Source organism: Pararge aegeria, chromosome 14, assembly GCF_905163445.1.
Source record: "Pararge aegeria chromosome 14, ilParAegt1.1, whole genome shotgun sequence".
In the NCBI taxonomy this organism is placed as follows: Eukaryota; Metazoa; Arthropoda; class Insecta; order Lepidoptera; family Nymphalidae; genus Pararge; species Pararge aegeria.
The window spans coordinates 12,495,245-12,506,172 of record NC_053193.1 but is presented as its reverse complement, the minus strand read 5'-3'; positions in this window follow the sequence as shown (position 1 = coordinate 12,506,172).

The following is a 10,928-nucleotide window of genomic DNA, read 5'->3' as shown; positions in this document are numbered from 1 at the left end:
TATCACAATATCCAGCGTGCGGTGCGTTATTGACGTGCTTTCAGGAGAAAATTAGAAATTTGTATGAGATACCTTTTTAAATTTAGTATACCTTTTTTATTTATTTTATGTCCATTTTATGGTAAAACTGACAACTAAGATTCTACGGATGGATGAAATCTATGGATTAAATATATTAAGCCATAACTGGTTAACCCGTTATCATCTCAGACTTCTCTTGCCAGCAAGTTATATAGCAGATCAAATGATATTATATAAATTGGCTAAGAAAACGCGTTGTAACTGGCGTACATTAATTTAGAGAAATAAAAATGGTAATGTGTCATGGGATATCCCGTCAGGTGTTCCGATCGAAGCTTGAAATCCGCTCGCTCGCTTGTTTCATTTTAAGTAAGTTTATTCTCTATACCAGAAGTCCCAAGCATCCGTCAAAGAACTTAGCCTCAAAAATGCTTCAAGTTGTAGGAAGCTCGTTAAATTCATCATCAGAAAGGATGTTAAGTAATTAACGTACGTATTTTATCATGTTCGCCTTAACGTTGCACGTCGTAATAACATCTCACTTCAGAGCGAGTGTACGTAAAACTATGAATTTTTAATGAGGTTACCGACTGTGATATGCTAAGTACTCATATTTATTCAAATTGCCACGTAGATTACCATAATGACACTGTTCCCGAACTTCCGTGTGACCTCGATTCATTTTTAAACCATTTTGTATATGGGACAGATGAAGGGATCCCAGCATGCTTATGTAATCTTTTTTGCGTACGTATGTTCACAAAAATTGTAAAAACAAAATCGTCAATGATGATACACACAAAAATCAGAAGTTATTGTTTTATAGGAGAGACCTCGTCTGGGAAAGTACCTACTACCGCAATGCTTATTTCTGCCGCTGATCAGCATTCTTGTATTCCAGGTCTGCAGGGCGAGGTTGGCAATGTAGTAACAGAAAAAATAACTTCAAATAAAAATATATAAATAAAAAATTTACAAAACCCCCGACTTCCAATATAGTGTAAATTATTCTACTAGTCATATAAATCAATCAATCAATTAAAAATACTTTATTGCACACAAGAAAAAATAAATAAAAGAGAACAAAGGTACAGGTCAATTAAATTTGTGTAACAAAGGCGGCCTTATCACTTATAGTGATTTCTTCCACGCAACTATTATGAGGAATTGGCTCACATATGAATCCTTATAGCGGTGCGTAAAACTCTAAGAATATACATACATATTAATAATTACAAAAACAGTACATATATAAAATACTACCATACTATCATTTGATACCCATGTTGTGGGAGTTGTGAAAAAATTGTGATCCGCCATTTTGTGGCGGCGGCAATCTCGGACCGATTTTCATCAAACATAGCTAAAAACATTCCCGACTCTTAACTTTCATAGAAAAAAAAACAATATAAGAAGCCACAGACCTACACGTAAAAATTAAAACATTCGTTTGTTTTTGCGTCGATGGTTAAAATTGACAAACCCTCGAGTATTTACTAATTCATTACATGACTTTAATAACAAGACTAACACGAAAAGCTTTTCTCATAATTAAGAACGCAAGTCAATAAAATCACACCAACCCCCTAAAACTTTGGTTTTAGGCTGAAGCTGAAGACAAAAGAAATTTACACGAAGAATATAAAATATTAAATGGCACCGCGATGTAATTACGCGTTCCATTTGCAACCAAAGAGATTTATCTCAAAGATAGAATGGCTACAAATTACATAATAATTAGGTTGGTCAAAAAATCGCATTATTTACAAAGTATAAAGTTTGTAAGTAGAGCTTTTTTCCTATTTGTGACAGAGCTCGAACGTGTAACCCCCACAGCCACGTCGGTATAGCAGGAAATGAAAGAGAAAACTCGCGAAGTCAGCTGCTCTACACAAAATAACTCTAGCAGATTATAAAGAAGATATATCCACTATCATATGTCAAACGCATGACCCGAAAATTTTTGCCTGACGTTAGACAAGCATATAAAATAATTCGGAAGGTCCAACCAACCTCCACTGCAGTGTCAATTTTAACTGGACACGGAAGTTTCTGATTTACCTTCACATATTTAATTGTAAAGACAGTCCAACGTGCAAATGCGATCCAAATGCTAAGGAAAATATCATTCAAAACGTTATAAAACTGGATTGCAGAGGGTACAAAATAAATGTAAATAAATGTAAATGTAAACATGAACGGATAAATATTAGAATAAATCATAATATGTATGAGTAATTAGTAAATAAGATTGTCATAAAGCAAGGCAGCGCTAATCGGCTATTTATGTAACTATGGTACTAAGGTAATACCTATTTTGGTTTGAAGATGCGTTATCTCTATGTATTATATCTCTTAGATGTTAGGCACTACGAAAAGTGGCCAAAAGTTTCATTAATTTTATTGTATTGTCCGTATCACTGAACAAAATTTAAATGTCTTTGTAGGCAACGCAATTTAGTCTTCTTTGTTTATGCGAACTTTTGCGAGCGTCGCGGGCTGAAATTTTTCTTTGAGTGTAGAATTTAATCTCGGTGTAAACGGCGCGAGACGGCTCTATCTGTATGCGATCTGCGGTGAATGGCCAAAGTGTACAAACAGGCTGAGATATCTTTACTCAGGTGTCGCGAGTCGCATACACACGGTTCGCCGAGGGGAGTGGAGTACAACGATCTCCGAAAGGAATTTAGAACGGATACGCCGCTGAATAACAGTGTTCATTAGTACACATTTATTAATTTATTTTAATTTTTATGTGTATATATGTACTACCAACCTCTTTTTCCAAACGTGGGTTTTAATCTCCATCAGTTGCCTGAAGGAGGCGGTTTTTATCTCTTTGTAGTAATGAGGCCACCAAATAGTATTCTTTCGTTCATTCATTTATGTTAAAATTTATTAATTTCAATCTATTGATACGTTTTTATTGACTTGACTTGTATGTAGGTACCGCAATCGTTCCATTCGTATTAGAAACCAAATTTTTTTTTACACTGAAACGTGCGTTTTATTGAACATTTTTATTATTATATTATACACTACCTTCCAGACTCTACAATACTAGTGTGTTTTTCTCAAGTTACTATAAAATATAATTATTCACTACCGTCATTAGGTATTACATGAATGCATTTACGCTTTAGTGGATCTAAAGAGATTGTATAAAAAGATTTTGTTATTAGTGTGTAGGATTTCAGGACCTATACGACATGTACCTAGATTGAAAAAAATGTAAGATACTAAACGATTTAACGAATACAAGCCAATGTACTATCAGTCGATAATTTAATATGTTACTACAGTGATACTATTCGTTAAAAAAATCCCCTAGCAAATAAGCACTCAATATGAATTTCAATAAATCTCATATTTTATGAATTTCATATTTAACATAACATATTCTTGTAGCTTCGGTTTTAAGTTTACCTTCATGACTATCATTAAAAAGATTAGTATACACGCATAAGAACCACTTTCTTCGGGCCAATTTGACTTTGACTTTAAAATTAAAGCCTACTCCATATTATTTTGTTCGTCTACGTCCAAAGTACTCGTATTACACATACAGTCTCGGCCCGATGAAAGAGCTCTCCAGGGGCAAACGTCGGACCTTTTAATGGCAACTGCTCGCTCCCGCGTCTGAATGAAAAATAAGGATGGCAGTTTTGTTGACAAAGGTTACAGGTAACAATAGTAACTAGTAATCATACTTAAAACTTTTTATCAATATACCATCATCATATAAACCGCCTACTACGGGCCTCCTCCCACAATGAGACGGGTTTAAGCCGTACTCCAATGGTAAAAAAAATTGTGACAGAATAACCTAATACTTAACAACTTCTCTGAATCCGAGAATCGATCCCAGGACCACATAATTCATAGACGAGTATGAATTATGTGGTCCTGGTACACATAAGCAGAATGGGTGAAGAAAGAGTGGCTAAGTGCATATTTTACTCCGAAGGTTGGTAACCAGGGTGGGCTTCTTTTGCGATATAAAGACGTGCTAAAGCGGCACGTGAAGAGATGTGATATGAACCCATCACTGTGGGAATTTGTGGAAAATAGGCCGCGATGGAGACACTGCGTCTACAAAAAAGTATCGGAGTTTGAAGTAAAAAGGCGCGCAGAACAAGATGCTAGGCGTAATGGCCATATATTACAATATGATTGGTGGAGTACTGACGTGCTGTCAATGTGATCGCACATTTAAAACAAAATGTGCTTATGCCAGCCACTTGAGAGCACATCAGGTACGTGGTCGGATACGGCCAGGAGGAATATATATATAGACGAGTATGCCAACCTACTTTATGCCAGTTTAGAACTTAAGATATTGATATAAGTAGATATTTAGCTAGGGAGTAACATCGCCTTTAAAATCAAGTTGATAATATTTTTTCCCTCTTTTCGAAAATCAGCCCTCAGCTCACAACAAAATTATTCCCGTCACTATTCATAAAATTGCGTCATATAATCTAAAAGGTGATTCTGTCAACGAGTTATGCAAATCGAATCATCCATTTTCCAGCGTCCGGTTAAAGCTTGTTGCACACTGCCGCCAGAGCCGCAGAGGCACAAAAGTTGCAGGATAACGATATCGAATATCTTTGACAACCTCTATGGTGCAATGGTGAATATTTCAGTATTATATTTGGGAGGTCCCAGGTTCGATCCCCGGGCGTCTAACAAAGCCAACAAGAGGGACATGCCGTGGTGGTTTTTATTTTTGGTATACCCCCTTTAGAGTTGCACATAACCTCTCTCCTGCCCAAGGGCCGAAGATACCAATAAAGCTTTTCCACCATGCCGAAAAAAAAAAAAGCTTTGATCCCCGGCGGGGCCAATTTGGGGATGGGGATTGGGCATTTTGTCTTGTCTGATCTGGCGAGAATTTAGCGTTCCGGTAAGATGTCGCGCAGACACCGATTAGGGGTATAGCTTTAATATAATCACCATGGCAGTAGCAGGTAAGCCCGCATATTAGACTGCATCGTCAATTACCATCAGAATTAATATTATTGTGACATCATTCGCATTTTACACCTTTTTAAAGTTCAAATGATCTGAGTTTATGTTGAAAACTGATTCGCATTAGGCGAGTCAAGGTCATGCAATTCGTTGTGGACCGAATGGGGTGACATTTTCTTCCGACGTCGTGCGCATTTGAGTAGGTGAAAATGCATTGCCTTGTGCGCGACTCACGGCAATCTACAATGAACTTAATATAGTTCTTTCTCTAGGACGTGGTTGCAGCAAAATTGCGCTGTTTTGCATTTTGATGAAATATTTTACCCCAGCCAGTTTTGATTTTAGACAATGACATTGCATATAAAATTAGCTATACAATTGCATGAAACTTTGTGTCAGCTTTATACCATGACTAGCTGTTTTACGCGACTTTGTTTTCGTTGGTTTTGTTTATTTTATAAATCCCGCGGGAATCAAGGGGTATAAAGTATCGGTGAGTCTACAAGATCAACTATCTCTGCTCTAGAATTCGTCAGGATCAGTGTAGCTGTAAGGCGGATCATAGATATTTTTCCGTTATAAAAAGTATGTTATGACCATCATCTGGATTTACGTTATAAATATGGTAATATTTTATCTAGATGGGTGCAGTGGTTTAGTGGTTCGTCCGAACATAGATAACAGCAGACACATTTTCTAAATTTTAAAATTTACATATATTTTTAGTATGAACTGTATGATCAATTGGCAACGATAGGGCAAGAAACTAAGAAGAGATACCTACAGTAATAGAAGGGCTATCTGTGATAGACGGAGAATTACCATCGCTATGATTTTTTTCTGTCGCTACGGAGCAACTGCACACCCTCGAAGTTTTGCTCTTTTCAATCGAATCTAAATGGGTTATCTGATTTGTACATATAAATTTAAAGAAAACCCCAATAGATAGCTGGACCTGGCTGGCTGCTGGATCATTGCTGTCAAACGTCACTTTTGCATACAAAAAATACAAAAGTGACGCTTGGCATCAAAGATTGCAAGATTTACGCCTGACGCAAGCCTGTCATGAGTTACGTAATCACGCTGCTGATTTCAGGAAAATTTGGCACTTAGATAGCGTATAAGCTGTAGATGCTTGAAGTCACCAGAATAGCGTTCCCGGGGATTCTGAATAAAAGCTTTTATTACCCACCTATGATGATGAGATGCAAGGCTATGGGCAAAGGAAATTATCTCATGAAGACCGTGCCCGCGGGGTTAAAGAGAAAAAAAATAAAAACACTGATAAAGTCGCGAGCAAAAGTTAGTTGCGTATAAGTAGGTTCCGAAAAGCATACAACATATTTATATTTTTACTTGGTATCCATGTTTTATCAAGGTCAACATCATCATTCTGTTCACTGCTTTGTATAGGAGAAAATGATGGAAAACGTTCTTACCTCCTGTCAAGCCAAAATTAAGTACAATGCTTATGTAGATATTAAGCTAATACACTTTAAAACAATAAAATCTAGCATAGTATATAGAAAAGATACGACAGTAATCTTATAGTAATCTTATAAACAGCGTCGCGACAGTTTATATTTGACGGCCTAGTGCGCAGCGACCCTGCTTTCTGAGTCCAAGGTCGTGGGTTCGATTCCCACAACTGGAAAATGTTTGTGTGATGAACATGAATGTTTTTCAGTGTCTGGGTGTTTATCTGTATATTATAAGTATTTATGTGTATTTCATTCATAAAAAAAAAATATTCATCAGCTATCTTAGTACCCATAAAACAAGCTACGCTTACTTTGGGGCTAGATGGCGTTGTGTGTATTGTCGTAGTATATTTATTTATTTATATTTATTTATATGACTGAACTATGGAGACCAGGTAGAGTCCTTTCATCACCCCGCATTTATACCAAGATTGCTGATCTAGCCGACTTCGTCGACTTATTTATGACTAATGTCATTTTTGTAATAAGTCCCACTACTGGGCACAGGTTTCTCTCATAGGACCAAATGATTTGAAGCTTAGCCCCTTCACATATCTCCAAAAGAGGTTGGTTAACTTAGCGGTTGAGCAGCCTTCATAACTTAGCGGTTTATGGAGAAAACTGAAAACTGATCACAGATTCAAGGCTCGGCTACACTTATACATGCATGCTCTGCGAAGAATTTCTCTCATTATAGGCAATGGTTTTCCAGGTGGGCCATCTGCTTGGTTTGTCAATGATTACTATAAATATCATCATCATCATCATCATCACCTCAACCAATTGACGTCCAATGCTGGACTGTAGGTCTTTAAGAAGAAGAAGAACAAATACTTTATTGCACACAAACATCGAAATATACATAAATTATAGAATAAGCAACAGAACAAGAATTGTAGGCATGCAAAGGCGGTCTTATTGCTGCAAGCAATCTCATAAAGGCAACCTCTGGAGAAGGAAAAGCTGCAAGAGAGCGGGATAGTGCAATTATATATACATGTATATTCGAAAATAAATAGACATACATATAAAATAAATATATATATATACATATATATATATAAATAAATATAATATAAATACATATATAATTAAATATTGAAAAAAGAAAATTACAAATAAAACACATTAATTAAGATATTTGTTCAATTTACTTCACTCAAAGACAGATAGTAGTCTTTAAGACGAAATTTAAATGTGGGAAGGGATTGACTTTTGTAGGAAGTTCGACAATACATGGTCCTGGGCCGCTTGACTCCAGAGGCTCCCAGCTACTCGCCTGATGTCTTCTGTCCAGCTCGTTGGGGGCCGACCTACGCTGCGTTTACCGGTGCAAGATCGCCATTCCAGCACCTTAAGACCCCAACGTCCGTTCGGTTCTCCAAACTATGTGCCCGCCCATTGCCACTTTAGCTTCGCGACTCGCTGAGCTATGTCGGTAACTCTAGTTCTTCTACGGATCTCCTCATTTCTGATTTGATCACGTAGAGATACTCCTAACATAGCTCTCTCCATCGCCCGCTAAGTGACTCTGAGCTTTCTTATGAGACCCATAGTTAGCAACCATGTCTCAGATCCATATAGATATAAATACAATATCTTTTAGTTTTATGTTGTAGGAGGTGGTGTATGCGGCAATTTTATCTGCGAAGCCGAACCGTATTAACTGCTTAATATATTTAATGACAGTCAACTAAATCGCAAAGTTGTTTATGGATGGCGGAGTTTCAGTCGCCACACAATTGACTCCAGCAGCTGCAATGAACGCCTGTTTGAACGCTTGTAACACTTGAAACTCGACCATAAATTTACACAAAAAGTCGAACTATCTTGTTGCTGAAATCGATACTTATATTATTAACTGATATTTTTACAAATCCCGTGGAAACCGTTTAAGTATTTTCCTTTGATAAATAGTAGCCTATGTCACTCTGTGTCCTTTCAACTAACTCTGTACAGAAAATTAAAGTTAGCTGGCTTAGTCAGGGCTTTAAGAAAGGACAAACAGACAAACATACCTACTTTCGCATTTATAATATTAATAAGGATGCGAAAGTGTGTCCATTTGTTTAGTTTGTACCCATGTTCAACTCAAACAATGCACATACTCGTATCTTGACAAATCTTAAGACATAGCTTACATTCTAGAGATGGACATGGCTTTTACCCCTGGGTAAAGTTCCCGGAGGATTTAAAAATATAGCTTTTATTACCTATTCACTGCTTTACAGCTAAAGCAATCCAATTTTGCATACTTAGCTTAGCATAAAATGAGATAGCTTGCATCATAAAGACGGATGTAGAATTATTTATATCCCGGAAAAAACTAACGTTTCCGGAAATTGGTTAGACCTGTGAATAATATTAGATATTTTGCAGCTATTTTCATTATAAAAAATTAGTTACGGCAAGTATTCGGATGTTTCGAATGCACCTTCATATAGCGAGTTGGCACACCGCTCGGTCAAAGTTTAGAACTTTCGATCTGATGGCAAAAGACCACTAAGTCGATGCCCAGCTTACTTTAACTGCTGATGGGCGGTCTTACTATCCGTTCGGGTTAATAACTAATAAAGATAACGGTGAGGTATAGCTCATGTAATCTCGATAATGTAACAAAGATAACATGAACTTCAAGTTTTTTTTTTATTTCCAGTCTCATAGCCAGTCTCTTTCCTGATACCAATGTCATCATCATCCTAAGCTAACTAATGTTCAGCTGATAAGTAAATGCCTCCTCTCTCTTTTCTATGGTTATCCTTAAGTTCTCTTAAGAATTTGAGCTGAACCACGATTATCCAATGCGCATTGCTCGGCTTTTATGGAATTTAATAACACGTTAGTAATAAAAAGTTGAAGTGACGATTACAAGTGGTGAGTATTACAATAAAACTTTCCTGGATGGGACAGAAAACCTCTCCATCACGCTGTTACTGACATGCGTTGGACTTTCAATGGAAAATTGATCAATCACTTTCAAATAAACAGGAAAAATAATGTCCAGTGATATAAAACTCTGATTACAAAAATCGCGCGTGTAATCTTGTATTTTACCTTTACACACATCATTTTGTGTTTCATTTCCCACAGACCTAAATAAATACAAGACGCAATATAAAAAGGATCTGTATTTTGAACAAAGACCCCCAAATAACCTTTTTCTTACGTGGGTATTAAGAATTGTAAATAATGTCTAGCAATATAAATGCAAGTTTGCCTCTGCCACAGAAAGTTAGTTCAATTAAATTAATTCATTTGCACATTGGGTTTACATAGTTAGTTAGTAACTTGTCGATACAATCCGTCACGGAATCGCATACAATATTATTTATTTTTAATTTAATTTACGATTTATATTAATTAACATATTTGTAGTAATTCAATTACAATATTTTTTTAAAATTAAACAACAGGTACGATTGATCTTTAATTATAATTCTGTAAAAAATTGTCACGTATATTGTTGATTTTTTTATTTACCAAGAATTCTTTAGATATAACTTCAGGTTTCTGCTGTCCAATGACACCGGTAGCTTATTGTAGATTTTAGGTGGCATATTTAACATAGGCAAGGTAGTAACTAGCCTCTGCGGAAGCCTCCGAACAGACCAGACCAGAGGAAATTCAAAAATTTTTTTATTTATTGGGGACGAATCCAGTACCTTCTACTTAACACTCCACCATTCCATTATGATGAAATGTAAAAATCTTTAAATAAGAGGTGCATGGGTTAATAAAACTACCACACCCCTTAGAGAAAACCGAAATAAAATTCATACAATCACATAAGTTTTGACACGTGGCATTTCATAGCCTAGCTTTGCACGTGTATAAAATGCCATTTGTCGACTTTCATAATATATTGACCCTATCTAGGATATTATTCGATCGATAGTACTTAGCCGCTTCACGTGCTTCCATTGAAAGCTCCTCTGCCGAAATTGTTAAGCGGCTTACTTTGGCATTCACGTATTGATTAAATTACATTGACCTTTGGATTAAAGTTGGTAGCCCTGGGACGAGTTTTTCAATACGTATTTGGATATCGCATTCCTGCACGCACTAGCTTTGAAATTTTATTGACGGCCGATTAGAGCAGTGGGCAGTGACCCTGCTTTCTGAGTCCAAGGCTGTTGGTTCGATTCCCACAACTGTTCCACAACAATATTTGTGTCGTAAACGTAAATGTTTTCCAGTGTCTGTGTGCTTGTCTAATACACCTAACATTTTTTTTATGAATAATATACCTAAATACCTACAATATACATATAAGTATTTAGGTATTCAGATATATATTAATCCGAACTTAATACGCGTCACACAAGCTATACTTACGCGACGTGTATCGTATTATCGTAGTATCTTTATGTATTATTTTTTCATTATTTTACAAAGTTTTTGCTGACGGCTTCGCTATCGCGTTATTGAACATGTTTAGGAACGCGATATCGA